We start from the raw sequence: 18,371 nt of genomic DNA, 5'->3' as shown, positions 1-18,371 counted from the left end.
CCTTTATTAAGATCTGGTAGCAGAGAACCAGACAAATAAAATAATTGCAGCTAATCACCATCAGATATTCACTAGAAATAGGGCTTGTAATATGTAGATCAATTACTAACAATAATCTAAGAGAAGAATTCTATTAGTACCTACACAGATAGGTTAGAATACCAGAAAAAATCCAAAGAAGAGGTTAAGTCTTGAAATGGTTATGTGTTTTGTTATTTAAAAAAAAAGGAGGGGGGAGAATAACCAATACAAAAACTTTTTTCAGTTGAAACACAAGGAAAAAGGGGAATTACCCTCTTTGGCATACCATACAAACTATTTAATAAAGAAACAGTGAAAATTGCAGAAAATTTTTTCTTCAAAGTCCTGAGAAGATTATAGCTAAATTTCAAAAAAATAGTTCTCCTTAAACTCCTACTTCTCACTTAATTATAACTGAAACAAAATTATCAAGCATGCATTAGAGGTACAGTTACCTATAATTGTTCAACCATGATACTTTTAGAGTAAAAAGGGGTGCCAATCAGATGGAATGCAGATATAAACATGCAAACTAATGTGTATCATGCTCTCAACTTACATTGGGCTACACACACACACACACACACACAAAGACCTAGCCTTACATTTTAAAATTGGAGAATAAGTGTGTGTTTATGTTTCAGGCTTATATAATAGTTTAAAGTGTGCATTTTTTTAATTATTAACTCTGCTTTAATGACAAAAGTGTAATGAGCCTAAGACACTTATGTGCCACTGATGAGAGTATAAACTAATAGAACTATTCTCCAAAGAGATGGGGCAATCTGTAAAAAGAGCTTTAAAATTCTCTTTATATTTAAGTCAACAACAGGAGGGAAGCTGTAAGATTAACAATAGTCAACAACAGGAGGAGAACTGGAGAATTAACAGTACTTTGAAATTAAATAACACATTCCTTAACAACCAGTGAGTGAAAGGAAAAATCAAAAGGAAAATCAAAATAAATCTTGAGACAAATGAAGTTGGAAACAGAACATACCAAAGTCTAGGAGATGCAGCAAAAGCATTTCTAAGAGGCATATGTGTAGTAAAAAAGTCCACATTTTTTAAAAAGAAAGACTTTAAATAAACAACCCAACTTTATACCTCAAGAAACTACAAAAATAAGAACTAACCCCAAAATTATTAGAAAGGAGATAACAAAGATCAGAAGAGAAACAGATGAAATAGAAAATAAAAACAATAGAAAAGATCAATGAAGATCTTGAAACAAAAAATTGGTTTTTTGGTTTTTTTGAAGTGTAGCTATGATATGGTAAAGATGCAGCAGAAAATCAAAATAAATAAAAAAGACAAATAAATAAAACTGACAAATGTCTGGCTAGATTAACCAAGAAAAAAGAGAGGGCTCAAATAAAAAAAAAATAAATGAAGGAGACATTACAGCTGAAACCACAGAAATACAAAAAATCATGAAATTACTATGAACAATTACACAATAAATTGGAAAACCTAGAAGAAATTGGTAAAGTCCCACAAACATACACTCCATCCAGACCAACTCATGAAAAAAAGAAAGAAAGAGGGGGGAGACAAGATGGCACAGAAGTAGGAGGATGCAACATTTCAACCTGTCCCCTAAAGTGAGCTGATGACCTACCAAAGAACTCTGATCACTCATAAAATCAGCCTGAGATTAGAATTATATCTAATTCTGCTCTCTACAAGGGCAGAAGACACCAGTGGGCAGGTAAAGAGGAGTGGGAACATTGGACTGACACCAGAAGATAAACAAAAGGGGGAGGGAGCCACCAGAAGCGATTCATTGGAAAGTAATACCCCAATAAGAGAATGCCCCCAAACCAGGCAAAAACTCCACCAAAAAGGACAATTTCAGACCAATATCCCTGATGTACAAGGATGCTAAGATTTTCAACAAGATCCTAGCAAATAGGATCCAACAGCACATTAAAAAGATTATCCACCATGACCATGTGGGAGTCATCCCTGGGTTGCAAGGATTGTTCAACATTCACAAATCAATTAATGTGATAGAACAAATCAGTAAGAGAAGAGAGAAGAACCACATAGTACTCTCAATTGATGCAGAAAAAGCATTTGACAAAAATACAGCATCCATTCCTGATTAAAATGCTTCAAAGTATAGGGATAGAGGGAACATTCCTGAACTTCATAAATTCTATCTATAAAAAACCCATGGCAAATATCATTCTCAATGGGAAAAAGCTTGCAGCCTTCCCATTAAGATCAGGAACACAGCAAGGATGCGCACACTCACCACTCTTGTTCAACATAATATTAGAAGTCCTAGCGATAGCAATCAGACAACAAAGAAAAATAAAATGTATCCAATTTGGCAATGAAGAAGTCAAACTCTCTCTCTTCACAGAGGAATGATACTTTATATGGAAAACCCAAAAGACTCCATCCCCAAACTACTAGAATTCATACAGCAATTTAGTAACGTGGCAGGATACAAAGTCAATGTACAGAATAAGTCACTTTCTTATACACTAACAATGAAAACACAGAAAGGAAAATTAGATAATTCATTTCATTTACTATAGCACCAGGTACCATAAGATACCTGGGAATAAACCTAACCAAAGAGGTAAAGGATCTGTACTCGAGAAACTACAGAATACTCATAAAATAAATTGAAGAAGACACAAAAAGATGGAAGACCATTCCATGCTCTTGGATCAGAAGAATAAACATTGTTAAAATGTCTATACTGCCTAGAGCAATCTGTACTTTTAGTGCCATTCTGATCAAAATTCCACCGGTATTTTTCAAAGAGCTGGAGCAAACAATCCTAAAATTTGTATGGAATCAGAAGAGACCCCAAATTGCTAAGGAAATGTTAAAAAAAGAAAAATAAAACTGGCAGCATCACGTTGCCTGATTTCAAGCATTACTACAAAGCTGTGATCACCAAGAGAGCATTGTACTGGCATAAAAACAGACACAGAGACCAGTGGAACAGAGTAGAGAGCCCAGATATGGACCCTCAATTCTATGGTCAAATAATCTTCAACAAAGCAGGAAAAAATATACAGTGGAAAAAAGATAGTCTCTTCAATAAATGGTGCTGGGAAAATTGGACGGCTATATGTAGAACAAAACTCGACCATTCTCTTACACCATACACAAAGATAAACTCGAAATGGATAAAAGACCTCAACGTGAGACAGGAATCCATCAGAATCCTAGAGGAGAACATAAGCAGTAACCTCTTTGACATCTGCCACAGCAACTTCTTTCAAGACATGTATCCAAAAGTAAAGGAAACAAAAGCGAAAATTAGCTTGGGGAACTTCATCAAGATCAAAAACTTTTGCACAGCAAAGGAAACAGTCAACAAAGCAAAGAGGCAACCCATGGAATGGGAGAAGATATTTGTAAATGACTGTACAGACAAAAGGCTGATATCCAGGATCTATAAAGAACTTCTCAAACTCAACACACTCAAAACAGATAATCAGGTCAAAAAATGGGCAGGAGACATGAACAGACACTTCTCCAATGAAGACATACAAATTGCCAACAGACTCATGAAAAAATGTTCATCATCATCAGCCATCAGGGAGATTCAAATCAAAACCACATTGAGATACTACCTTACACCAGTTAGAATGGCCAAAATTAACAAGACAGGAAATAATGTGTGTTGGAGAGGATATGGAGAAAGGGGAACCCTCTTACACTGTTGGTGGGAATGCAAGTTGGTGCAGCCACTTTGGAGAACAGTGTAGAGATTCCTCAAGAAATTAAAAATAGAGCTTCGCTATGACCCTGTGATTGCACTACTGGGTATTTACCCCAAAGATACAGATGTAGTGAAAAGAAGGGCCATCTGTACCCTAATGTGGTAGCAGCAATGGCCACAGTCACCAAACTGTGGAAAGAACCAAGATGTTCTTCAATGGACAAATGGATAAGGAAGATGTGGTCCATATACACTATGGAATATTATGCCTCCATCAGAAAGGATGAATACCCAACTTTTGTAGCAACATGGATGGGACTGGAAGAGATTATGCTGAGTGAAATAAGTCAAGCAGAGAGTCAATTATCATATGGTTTCACTTATTTGTGGAGCATAAGAAGTAACACAGAGGAGACGGGGAGATGGAGAAGAGAAGGGAGTTGAGGGAAATGGGAGGGGAGATGAACCATGAGAGACTATGGACTCTGAAAAACAGTCTGAGAGTTTTGAAGGGGCAGGGGGTGGGAAATTGGGTCAGGCTGGTGGTGGGTATTATGGAGGGCACGCATTGCACAGAGCATTGGGTGTGGTCCATAAACAATGAATTCTAGTACACTGAAAAGAAATTTAAAAAATAAAAAATTTTTAAAAGAGAGAAATGAAAAAAAAGAGAAAGAAAAAAGAAAATTTGAACAAACCAATGATAAGCAAGGAGATTGAAAGACAAATAAGGACACAAAGAAAAAAAAAGAAAGAAAGAAAAAGAAAACTATGAACCAATATTCCTGATAAAAATAGACGCAAAAATTCTCAACAAAATACTAAGATATTGAATTCAAAACCATATTAAGAGGATTATACATGGTTATCAAGTGGGATTTATCCCTGGGAAACAATGATGTTTCAAAATACACAAATAAATAGGTGTGACACACTTTGAATGAAAGACAAATCATATGATCATTTATAGATGCAGTAAAACATTTGAGAAAATTCAACATCATTTCATGAAAAAAAAAATCTCTCAAAAAGTAGGTGTAGAAGAAACATACCTCAACATAATAAAGACCATATATGACAAGCCCACAGCTAACATCATACTCACTGGTGAAAGAGTAAAAGATTTCTATGATTAGGAAGAAGACAAGAGTGCCTGCCCAGTCACCAGTACACATTCAACATATTACTGGAAGCCTATCCTGAGCAATTAGCAACAAAAAGAATTAAAATGCATCCGGATTGAGAAGGAAGAAGTAAAAATGTTTCTATGTGCAGATGATGTGATCTTATATAGAGAAAATTCTAGTCTCCCTCCAAAATTGTTAGAACTAATAAGAAAAAAATTAGTAAAGTTATAGGATACAAAATCAATACACAGGGCGCCTGGGTGGCTCAGTGGGTTAAGCCGCTGCCTTCGGCTCAGGTCATGATCTCAGGATCCTGGGATCGAGTCCCGCACCGGGTTCTCTGCTCCGCGGGGAGCCTGCTTCCTCCTCTCTCTCTCTCTGCCTGCCTCTCTGCCTACTTGTGATCTCTCTGTGTCAAATGAATAAATAAAATCTTAAAAAAAAAATCAATACACAAAAAGTTGAGTTTCTATACACTAACAGTGAACTGCCTGAAAAAAATATTTAAAATAGCATCAAAAGCAAGCAAATACTTACGAATAAATTTAACCAAGGAAGTGAAGATTTATACTCCAAAACTGTAAAGCATTGATTAAAAAAAAAAGAAAAAGACATGAAAAATATAAAGATATCCCATATTCATGAATCAGAAGAGTTAATATGAAATTGTTAAAATGTCCATGCTACCTGAAGCCATCTCTATATTCAACACAATCCTTATTAAAATTCCAATGGCATTTGTCACAGAAATAGAAAAAATTCCTAAAATTTGTATGGAAACACAAAAGACCCTGAAGAGCCAAATTAATATTGAGAAAGAACAAATAAGAAAGTAAGCTTGAGTTGGAGGAAATGGGAGGGGGAGACAAACCATGAGAGACTGTGGACTCTGAGAAACAAACTGAGGGTTTTGGAGGGTTTGGGTGATCCTGGTGGTGGATATTATGGAGTGCCCGTATTGTATGGAGCACTGGGTGTGGTGCATAAACAATGAATTCTGGGACACTGAAAAGAAATAAAATGAAAAAAAAAAGGTAAGTTTGAGGAAAAAAACATACTTCCTAATTTTAAACCATATTACAGAGCCATAGTAATCAAAAAAGTATGGTACTGCCATTAAAACAGACACCAAAGCCACCAGAATAGCATAGAAAGCCCAGATATAAGCCCTAAAATAAACAGTCAACAAGTATTGGACCAGGGAGTCAAGGAAACTCAATACAGAAAGGATTGTCTCTTTAATAAATGGTGGTAGAAAACTGGATATCCACATACAAAAGAATGGTACTATACCCCTAGCTGACACCACTCAAAAAATTAACTTGAATTAGATTAAGAAAATAAAACAATAAAACTCCTTGAAGAACAGTAGGGTAAGATGGAAAGATCTCTTTAACATTCGTCTTGGCAATTATTTTTTTGGATATGCACCAAAAGCACAAGCAACAACAACAAAAAAATCCACAAGAGAGACTACATCAAACTTAAAAGGTTGCCACACAGCAAAGGAAACAATGAAGAAAATGAAAAGGCAACCTACAGAATAGGTGAAAATACTTCCAAATTAATATCTGATGATTTATATGGATTTATTTCCAAAATATATTAAGAACTCAAACAATACAATGACAAAAAAAAAATCAATTTAAAAATGGGCAGAACACTGGAACAGATATTTTTCCAAAGAAGACATCCAAGTGGCCAATAAGTGCATGAAAAGGTGCTCTACACCAATCATCGGGGAAATGCAATGAAATACCACCTCACACCACTTAGGATGGCTGTTATCAGAAGGACAAGTGATTAACAAATGCCTGTGAAGGATATGGAGGAAAGGTAACCCTGATGCACTATTGGTGGGAAGGTAACCTGGTCAGCCACTGTTATAAACACTATGAAGTTTCCTTTAAAAATTAAAAATAAAACTATTTGATCCAGCAATATACTTCTGAGTACATATCCAAAGAATATGAAATCATTATCTCAAAAAGGGATCTGTCCTCCTATGTTCATTCATAATAGCCAAGAAATGGAAAAAATCTAAGTGTTTTTCAATGGATGAATGGATAAGGAAATATGATATATAGATACAGATATATAGGATATATATGAATATTTTTCAGCCATAAAAAAGAACAAAATTCTGTCATTTGTGACAACATGGGTGGACCTTTAATTCACTAAGCTAAGTGAATTAAATCAGACAGAGAAAGTCAAATACTATGTGATCTCATTTATATGCAGAAGCAAAAATTTTTCAAAAAGGTGACTCTTAACTGTAGAGAAAAAACTAAGGGTTGCTGGAGCAGAGGTGGGCAAGGCGGATGTGTTAAATAGGTGATGAGTATTAAGAAGGGCACTTGTGATGAGCACCAGGTATTGTATGAAAATGATAAATCACTAGATTCTACACCTGAAACTAAAATTACACTGTATTTTAACTAACTAAATTTAAACAAAGATTTGAAACTACCCCCAAAAAATCTGAATTCATAGAAACAAAGTAGAATACAGGTTGTTAGGGCTGATTGGTGGGGGAAATAAGGTGATCCTGGTCAAAGTGCACAAACCTCCAGTTATAAGACCAGTGAGTTCTGAGGCTCTAATATATAGCCTAATGATTATTATTAATAATACTGTATTATATATTTGGAAGTTACTAAGAGATTAGATCTTGTATATTCTCATAACACCAAAATATTGCAATTATTTGAAGTGACAGATGTGTTAACTAACCTTATTGAGGTAATCATTTTGCAATATATACATTTATCAAATCATAATGTTGTATACCTAAACTTAACACAATGTTTTATGTCAATTGTCTCAATAAATCTGAAGAGTAAAAAAAATTAGTAAAATCAAAGTCAAAAAGACTCCCCGCTCTTCCCAAAGTAGACACATCAATCTCACTGGAATGTAAACTTTAAGTGTGCACATATTTTATCTGTTTGATTCCTATAATATCTCCAACATCTAGACAAGCACCAGCATTTAAGTAATTATATGTATATGTGTCTCTGTGTGTGTTTGCATTTAATGGATCTCTCCTGGAACAGAATTTATAATTTCTAAAAAAGAAAAAATAGAAGAGTTATCTATCATAAGTAAACAGAGTTTATATAAGAATAGAAACATTTATATAATAGGGAAGATTCAGCCATCACTGGCGTGTTTCAGAATCCCAAGGACAGCAGAATGAAGCGTCAGTTGTCATTCTTTGAACGATGATCTGTCTTCAGAATTTTTGCTTCAACATCTAGAAAAAAGGGTTCATTTTCTTATTTCAAACCAATTAAATACTCCGGATGAAACAAGTCACTCATTTGCCTGTGACCTTTTAGAGAAGTTGTTTTGTTAAAAAAGGACCTATTATTCAAGGGGTGTTGGAGAGGAGAAGGGAGTTGGGGTAAATTGGAGGGGGAGGTGAAACATGAGAGACTATGGACTCTGAAAAACAATCAGAGGGGTTTGAAGTGGCGGGGGGGTGGGAGGTTGGCGTACCAGGTGGTGGGTATTATAGAGGGCACGGATTGCATGGAGCACTGGGTGTGGTGAAAAAATAATGAATACTGTTTTTCTGAAAATAAATAAATTAATTTATTAAAAAAAGGACCTATTATTAATCTGGATTTGCATTGACTATGTTTTTGTGTATTTATAAATGGTGAACATAGTCTCTGAAATTAAACTTTATATTTGCAATTTTCAAAAAAAAAAGAATAGAAACATTATTTTTAAAAAATATATTTATTCAAGTAACACAAATTAACTCTAAGTCTAATATGAAAAACTGTATTATGAATCCAGGAGATGCCAAGGAGAAATGTAGTAACATTTAATATTCATTTTTAAATCATTTAAGAGGGTTCTTAGTAAATTTAGAAATATGTTACTTTCCTATCACTCTAAAGGACAAATACTTAAAAATCAATAACTGCATCATATGTAAGCGGGAACCTAGTTTCCCCATGATGACTCTCACATTCTCTTTCACCCAATACCATGCAATAGAGTATAACCCTTGGATTAGTACTTTGAAAGGAGCTAGGTACTGCAGCTTAGGCCCCTTCTGTCCCCAAATGGGCCACCTATACAGAAGGTCCTTTCTGCTGTGCTGTCACCTGTAAAGGGCAGCCCCATAAGGGAGCCTATGGTTGCCCAACACTGTCTATACTTGTGTGGATAATCTTGTCTCTTTTGGGGAGAGATAGAAAGTCCTTTGAGCTCAGATATAGAGCCAATATCCTCACTTAACTCTATCAGTAATAATGCTGAGAGCTTGATTTCCATTTTTTTGTGTTCTGTATCTTATTTTGTAATTGCCTCAGGAGGGGAAGAAAGTGGTATTATTTTCCACTCCTCTTCAAATACCCAATTCTTAATAAACAATAAAGATATTCCATTAATCTTTATTACAAAATGAGAATGCCAATATGGTCAACATTATTTTATCTTTTTAAGGATGTTCTTGCCAGTGGAAAGGTGCCTGAAATCAAAATAATAGATTTAACTACTGGAAAGTAGTAAATTTATTATATCTGTAATACCTGAAAAAATGCTTTATAGTAATTGTCAGATCAGGAAATGTGGGCCCGCCAACTTTGGTCTTTTTCAGTACTGTTTTGGCTATACAGAGTTCCTTGCAATTTATATAAAATTTAGGATTAGTTCTTTCATAGAAAAGGCATTTTGGTAGGAACTGGATCATATCTGTAGATCATTTTGGGAAGTACTGTTATCTTAACAATATTAGGTCTTCCAGAGGATGTCTTTCCACATATTTAGGTCTTCTTTAGTTTCTTTCAAAAATGTTTTATGGTTTTCAGTGTAGAAAAATGGCTCAATATACAGAACTATCCAGTGCACCAGTATAAAATGTAGAAATAAATCAGCAATGCAAGAAAGAAGATGAGGATTCGGAATAGAGATAGGAGAGATGCTGCTCTTTCCATTCCTGGACATCACATAATGTGAAGAGAAGATGAAATCCATCATAGTGTCCAGAGTGAGAAAATACAGACACATCTCTTTTACAGAACAGTGAATGAACTGGTATATTAGTGACCTATTGCTATGTAAAATATTACTCCAAAACTTTTGCAGGTTTTGGTAGGTCAACAATTTGGAAGCAACATATCTGGGTAACTCTGGGTCAGGATCCAAGGGATTACACTCAAGCTGTTGATTGAGAGTGTTGTCATCTGAAGGCTTCGCTGGGATTGGAGGATACCCTTACAAAATGGATCACTCACATGAGTGTTAGTAAGAGGTTTCTGTTCCTTTCCAAGTTGGCCATTTCATAGGGCTGCATGGATGTCCTTAAAACATCACAGTTAGTTTCCCCCAAAGTGAGTAATCCAAGAAGAGTACCAGTAAAAATCTATAATGCTTTTTATGACCTAGGTCTCAAAAGTCACACCTACCATATTCTATTTGTCATAAGTTGTTTGATCCAGTCCATATTCAAGGGGAGAGGAATAGGTCCCACTTCTTAAAGAGGGAAATGTCAAGTAACTTGAGGACATATTTTAAAATCTCCACACTAAAGAATGCAGTCACCTCTTCCATATGCACTAGTCTAACATGGTATGAAATAAGTGCTTCAAAAAAAACCCAAATCCATCCAAAACCTGGTAGAGTGCTTTCTCCTTATCCACAGAGGATACACTGCAAGACCTCTAGTGGTACCTGAACACACAGATGGTACTAAATCCTATGCATACTGTTTTTTCCTATGGATAAATATCTATAATAAATTTTATGAAGTACACACAGTAAGAGATTAATAATAACTAATAATAAACTAGAACAATTATAATAACATACTCTAATAAAAGTTCTGTGAACGTGGTCTCTCTCACAATATCTTACTGTATTCTATTCACCCTGATGCTATCATATGATAAAATGCCTACATGTGGAAATGAAGTGAGATGAATGACTTGGGCATTGTGATGTAGTATTAGACTACTATTGACCTTCTGAAAATATGTCAGAAGAAGGATCATCTGCTTCCACAGATGAGGAAGGACACTATATCGTACTTAAAAGATCTGTCCAACAAGAAGATCTAAGAATTATAAATATTTATGCCCCAAACATGGGGCCAACCAATTACATAAGCCAATTAATAACAAAATCAAAGAAACACATCAACAATAATACAGTGATAGTAAGGGACTTTAACAGCCCCTTCACTGAAATGGATAGATCATCTAAGCAAAAGATCAACAAGGAAATAAAGGCTTTCAATAACACACTGGACCTGATGGACTTCACAGATATATTTAGAACATTCCAACCCAAAGGAACAGAATGCCCATTTTCTCTAGTGCACATGGATCATTCTCCAGAATAGATCACACTCTGGGTCACAAATCACGTCTCAACTGGTACCAAAAGACTGGGATCATTCCCTGCATATTTTCAGACTGCAATGCTTTGAAATTCTAACTCAATCACAAGAAGAAATTTGGAAAGAACTCAAATACATGGAGGCAAAAGAGCATCTACTGAAAAATGAATGGTTCTCCTATCCAAGATGGAGAGAAGTGAGTTGGGGGATACTGGAGGGGGAGATGAACCATGAGAGACTATGGACTCTGAGAAACAAACTGAGGGTTTTGGAGGGGTGCGGGGGTTGGAGGTTGGGTGAGCCTGGTGGTGGGTATTATAGAGGACACGTATTGCATGGAGCACTGGGTGTGGTGTATAAACAATGAATTCTGGAACACTGAAAAGAAAAAAAAATAATTTTTAAAAAAAGAATGAATGGGTCAACCAGAATTAAAGTATATTTTTAAAATACATGCAAACAAATAAAAAATGAAAAATAAAAAATTCATGTGAACAAAATCTTTTGGATGCAACAAAGGCAGTCCTAAGAGGGAAGTATATAGCAAGACAAGCCTTTGTCAAGAAACAAGAAAGGCCTAAAATACACAACCTAACCCTACATCTAAAGGAGCTAGATAAATAAATAAATAAATAAATAAAATCCTAAACCCAGCGTGAGAGAGAAATAATAAAGATCAGAGCAGAAATCAATGAAATAGAAACCAAAAGAACAGTAGAACAAATCAATGAAACTAGGATCTGGTTCTTTGAAAGAATTAATAAGATTGATAAACTCCCAGCCAGACTTATCAAAAAGAAAAGAGAAAGGACCCAAATAAATAAAATCATATATAAAAACATATTATGAGAGTGCTTTGGTGAGTGCTGTGAAGTGTGTAAACCTGGTGATTCACAGACCTGTACCCCTGGGGATAAAAATATATGTTTATAAAAAATAAAAAATTATATAAAAAAATATTATGAGCAACTATATGCCAACAAATTAGACAATCTGGAAGAAATGGATATATTTCTAGAGATGTATAAACTACCAAAACTAAACCAGAAAGAAACAGAAAACCTGAACAGACCCCTAGCCAACAAGGAAATTGAAGCAGTATTTAAAAATCTCCCACCAAACAGGAGTTCAGGGCCAGATGGTATCCCAGGGAATTCTTCCAAACATTTAAAGAAGAATTAATACGTATTCTCCTGAAACTGTTCCAAAAAATAGAAAACTTCCAAATTCATTTATGAGGCCAGCATTACCTTGACCCCAAAACCCCATCAAAAAGGAGAATTACAGACCAATATCCCTGATGAACATGGATGCAAAAATTTGCACCAAAATACTAACCTATAGACTCCAACAATATATTAAAAAGATTATTTGCCATGACCAAGTGGGATTTAGTCCTGGTCTGCAAGTTTGGTTCAACATCCACAAATCAATCAATGTGACACACTACATTAATAAAAGGACAAGCAGCAAATGATCCTCTCAATAGATGCAGAAAAAGCACATGACAAAGTATAGCACACTCTCCTTTATTTATTTATTTATTTATTTATTTATTTATTTATTTTTTACTTTTTATTTTTTATAAACATATATTTTTATCCCCAGGGGTACAGGTCTGTGAATCGCCAGGTTTACACACTTCACAGCACTCACCACAGCACATACCCTCCCCAATGTCCATAACCCCACCCCCCTTCTCCCAAACCCCCTCCTCCCAGCAACCCTCAGTTTGTTTTGTGAGATTAAGAGTCACTTATGTTTTGTCTCCCTCCCGATCCCATCTTGTTTCATTGATTCTTCTCTTACCCACTTAAGCCCCCATGTTGCATCACCACTTCCTCATATCAGGGAAATCATATGATAGTTGTCTTTCTCTGCTTGACTTATTTCACTAAGCATGATACGCTCTAGTTCCATCCATGTTGTCGCAAATGGCAAGATTTCATTTCTTTTGATGGGTGCATAGTATTCCATTGTGTATATATACCACCTCTTCTTGATCCATTCATCTGTTGATGGACATCTAGGTTCTTTCCATAGTTTGGCTATTGTGGACATTGCTGCTATAAACATTCGGGTGCACGTGCCCCTTTGGATCACTACGTTTGTGTTTAGGGTAAATACCCAGTAGTGCAAAAGCTGGGTCATAGGGCAGTTCTATTTTCAACATTTTGAGGAACCTCCATGCTGTTTTCCAGAGTGGCTGCACCATCTTGCATTCCCACCAACAGTGTAGGAGGGTTCCCCTTTCTCCGCATCCTCGCCAGCATCTGTCATTTCCTGATTTGTTGATTTTAGCCATTCTGACTGGTGTGAGGTGATATCTCATTGTGGTTTTGATTTGTATTTCCCTGATGCCGAGTGATGTGGAGCACTTTTTCATGTGTCTGTTGGCCATCTGGATGTCTTCTTTGCAGAAATGTCGGTTCATGTCCTCTGCCCATTTCTTGATTGGATTATTTGTTCTTTGGGTGTTGAGTTTGCTAAGTTATTTATAGATTTTGGACACTAGCCCTTTATCTGATATGTCATTTGCAAATATCTTCTCCCATTCTGTCAGTTGTCTTTTGATTTTGTTAACTGTTTCCTTTGCTGTGCAAAAGCTTTTGATCTTGATGAAATTCCAATAGTTCATTCTTGCCCTTGCTTCCCTTGCCTTTGGCGATATTCCTAGGAAGATGTTGCTGCAGTATAGCACACTTTCTTGATTAAAACTCTTCACAGTGTAGGGATAGAGGGTATGTACCTCAATATCATAAAAACCATCTATGAAAAATCCACAGCAAATATCATTCTCAATAGTGAAAACCAGAGAGCTTTTCCCCAAAGGTCAGAAGCACAGCAGGGATGTCCACTATCACCACTGCTGTTCAACATAGTACTAGAAGTCATAACTTCAGCAATCGGACAGCAAAAAGAAATAAAATATACCCAAATAGGCAAAGAAAAAGTCAAACAATCACTCTTTGCAGATGATATGATACTTGATGTGGAAAACCCAAAAGACTCTACCCCAAAACTATTAGAACTCATATAAGAATATAAGGATATAAAATCAATACACAGAAATCAGTTGCATTTCTAAACACCAACAGGGGAGAGAAGAAAGAAAAATGAAGGAGTCATTTACATTTACAATTGCACCCAAAACCGTAAGATACCTAGGAATAAAGCTATCCAAAGAAGCGAAGTATCTGTACTCAGAAAACTATAGAATGCTCATGAACGAAACTGAGGAAGACACAAAGAAATGGAAACACATTCTATGCTCATGACCTGGAAGAACAAATAATGTGAAAATGTCTATGCTACCCAAAGCAATCTACATATTCAATAGAATCTCTATCAATATACTATCAACTTTTTTCAAAGAAGTGGAACAAATAATCCTAAAATTTGTATGGAACCAGAAAAGACCCTGAATAGCCAGAGGAATGTTGAAAAAGAAAACCAAAGCTGGTGATATCACTATTCTGGACTTCAAGCTCTATTACAAAGCTAAAATTATCAAGACAGTGTGGTACTGGCATAAAAACAGACACATCAATCAATGGAACAGAACAGACACCCCAGAATGGACCCTCAACTCTATGATCAACTAATTTTCAACAAAGCAGGAAAAGAATATCGAATGGAAAAAGGACACGCTCTTCAAAATGGTGTTGGGAAAATTGTTCAGCCACATGTAGAAGAATGAAACTGGACCATTTTCTTTTTTTCTTTTTTTCTTTTTTTTATTTATTATTTTTTTTATTTTCAGCATAACAGTATTCATTATTTTTTCACCACATCCAGTGCTCCATGCAATCCATGCCCTCTATAATACCCACCACCTGGTACCCCAACCTCCCCCCCCCGCCACTTACACCATACACAAAAATGACTCAAAATTAATGAATGATCCTAATGTGAGACAGAAAGCCATCAAACTCCTTGAGGAGAACACAGGCAGCACCTCTTTAAACTCAGCCCCAGCAACTTCTTCCTAGACATCACCAAAAGGCAAGGGAAGCAAGGGCAAAATGACCTATTGGAACTTCATAAAGACAAAAAGCTTTTGCACAACAAAGGAAACAGTCAACAAAACCTAAGAACAACCAAGAGAATGAGAGAAGATATTTGCAAATGACATAGCACATAAAGGGCTAGTATCCAAAATCTATAAAGAACATATCAAACGCAACACCCAAAGAACAAATTATCCAGTCAAGAAATGGGCAGAAGGCATGAATGGACATTTCTGCAAAGAAGCCTCCAAATGGCCAACAGACGCAGGAAAAGGTGCTCCACATCACTTGGCATCAGGGAAATACAAATCAAAACCACAATGAGATATCACCTCACACCAGTCAGAATGGCTAAAATTAACCAATATGGAAATGACAGATGTTGGCGAGGATGTGGAGAAAAGGGAACCCTCCTACACTGTTGGTGGGAATATAAGTTGGTGTAGCCAATCTGTAAAACAGTATGGAGGTTCCTCAGAACGTTGAAAACAGCTGCCCTATGACCCAAAATTTGTACACTAAAGATATAAATGTAGTAATCTGAAGGGGCACCTGTATCACAATGTTTATAGCAGCAGTGTCCACAATAACCAAATTATGGAAAGAGCTAGATATCCATCAACAGATGAATGGATAAAGAAGATGCAGTGTATATATAGAATTGAATATTATGCAGCCATCAAAATAATGAAATCTTGCCATTTGCAATGACATGGATGGAACTAGAGGATATTATGTTAAGCGTAATAAGACAATCAGAGAAGGACAATTATATGATCTTAGTGATATGTGGAATTTGAGAAACAAGGGAGAGGATCATAGTGGAAGAGAGGAAAAAATGAAATGAGACAAAACCAGAGAGGGAGACAAACCATAAGAGAGTATTAATCTCAGGAAACAAACTGGGAGTTGCAGGTATGGAGGGGGTTAGGCGGGATGGGGTAGCTGGGTGATGGACACTGGGGAAGGTACGTGTTGTGGGGAGCACTGTGCATTGTGTAAGACTGATGAATAACAGACCTGTACCCCTGAAATAAGTAATGCACTATATTTTAATAATAATAATAATAAACTTTCAGTGATATATCATACATTTTTAAACTGCATGTCTAATCCTGTTAGAATATAAGTCAAATAAATGTGAATTTAGATTATGAATTTTTGTCTTGAAAAACTACTGTAGAATGAGAAAACTATGCAAATATATATTTTACAGCAAATTTTTTAAAATTTTGGAGGATGGGAATTTTTTGAAAATGACCCTGACATAAAGTCATAAAACTATCAAGGGTTTAGAGTTAAAAATTTAGTTGCTTTGGCTGTCTGCTCCTTCTTTTTAGTTCTAAGATCCTATATGATTTTTTAATGATTCTTTATGATTGTCATAATCAATGTTAGCATGGTATTTGTCTTAATACCTAAAAGCTTGTCATCATAAAATGAAGCTCCCTGTGATATTTCAAAGATCTTCTCATGCTGTGTGGTGCTTTTAGGTCCAGTATTGCCAATAAATGGCTCAGTAGCTCTTGGAGAAATGAGCATTCTAACTCTCTACATAAGGAAACAGCCTAATTTACAATTAATTTGATAGATAAATAGAAGAATTGTCTCATGGTGATAAAAACAACATTGTTTTGTAGAATGAAAACTGTAAGCAAACAGATCTCAGAGACATGTTCTTAAAATATTTTCCTGAAAAGATATCCATGGGTCAGCATTGTTCATTGCAACACTTACCAGGCATCTGAAAACTGATTCATGAGTGTGAATTTATGGGACACTGAGCATAAAATCAGTAAATAATCCTGCAAGTAAGTATCACACATAAAAGACCTCTTGCTGCAAAAATGTCAGTTAGGCCAAGAAAAATTACTCATACTATCCTGCCCCTCCCTTTTAAGAAATGCTCATTCTACTTTATATATTAAAGGACTAGCATATTAGGATGCTAGTAATGCTTAAGGGTAAAAAGTATCTCTTTTGATAACTACCAGTTAGTTTGATCTACCCAGGAATTCATATGTTTGGCTATGGGGTAAGAACTCTGTTGGGGCTGTCAGAGCATTAGTTCTTTCCCTGGAAGCCCTGTATGGTTGTCTTGGCTTCTGCCTAGCATGAGGGCTGGCTTCCAAGAAAGCTTAATCCAAGAGATAATGGTAGAAGATACAGATTTTAGAAGTTAAAATGTTGATTCATCTACATCTTTTAGTCAAAACATGTGAAAGGGTTGACCCAGCAAGGAGTAAGGAAATGAACTCCACTTGTTGATGTAGGAGTGGCAGGTTCCCTTTACAAACTAGCTTGTGACGGGTGTTAGAAAATAACATTTGTCTCCCCACATTTGTCATTTTCCTGCATAGTCCAGCCCTCTGAATAAATGCACATACAAAATGTTTGTGTAAGGAAACAGCCCATCAAAATAGAGCATAGAGTTCTCTCTCTACCACCTCCCACTTTCCTTCCTTTCCTCTCTTTTTCTCTCTCCCTCCCTCCATCTCTCTTCTCTCTCTCTCTCTCTCTCTCTCTGCTCTCTCAACTTGGGGAAATAAAGGTAAAAGATTTTCCTTCCCTTCCCTGGAGAAGATTTGCTTATATTCCAGAATAAAGATAAGGGCTCTCTGTCTCTTCTCTCTCTGTATATTAAATCAGAGTTTCCCAATTTGGAGATTTCTCCCCTTTAATGCCCCCATCCACATATTCCGGTACTATCAGGCCCTCACCTCAGGATATTGTAGGACTAAGACTTAGAGAACAAACCAAGATATTCTGGCTGCTGCAATTTGCTGTGGGAAATGAGTGGTCTTGGTCTTTGTGCGCTCATGTTTTCTGAAAATAGGGTAAAACTTAGATCCTTCACGGGTTCTCATTATAAATAGGAGATATTTTTCTGATCACATTTGGAAATACAATCCACTATATTCAATGAGGAAAAAGAGCACCTATCCAGGCAATAGAATATATAAGACAATTTTGACTAGTCTAAGTAGGTAAATCATCCCAAATGGGAACCAACAGGTAAAGAAACTTCTAAGGAATCAATTAATTCTGGAAAGAGAAGCAACTAAGTATTCTTAGACTCCCACATGTTTTCACAGAGGAAAAAAATGGATTACTCCTTGAGATCTCTAACACAAGACAGAGGAGGTTACATTTTGAAGAAATGC

The 18,371-nt window shown here is 36.0% G+C and overlaps 1 protein-coding gene across 1 annotated transcript in view; it reads right to left on the bottom strand.

Moving 5' to 3' along the window:
* RP1 (RP1 axonemal microtubule associated) overlaps window positions 1-18,371 on the bottom strand; it is a 357,923-nt gene that overhangs the window by 168,013 nt on the left and 171,539 nt on the right. The gene's annotated exons all lie outside the window — the stretch shown is intronic.

Source organism: Mustela erminea, chromosome 16, assembly GCF_009829155.1.
Source record: "Mustela erminea isolate mMusErm1 chromosome 16, mMusErm1.Pri, whole genome shotgun sequence".
Lineage (NCBI taxonomy): Eukaryota > Metazoa > Chordata > Mammalia > Carnivora > Mustelidae > Mustela > Mustela erminea.
The sequence above is the reverse complement of the archived record's forward strand: the minus strand, read 5'-3'. Positions and strand labels throughout refer to the sequence as shown.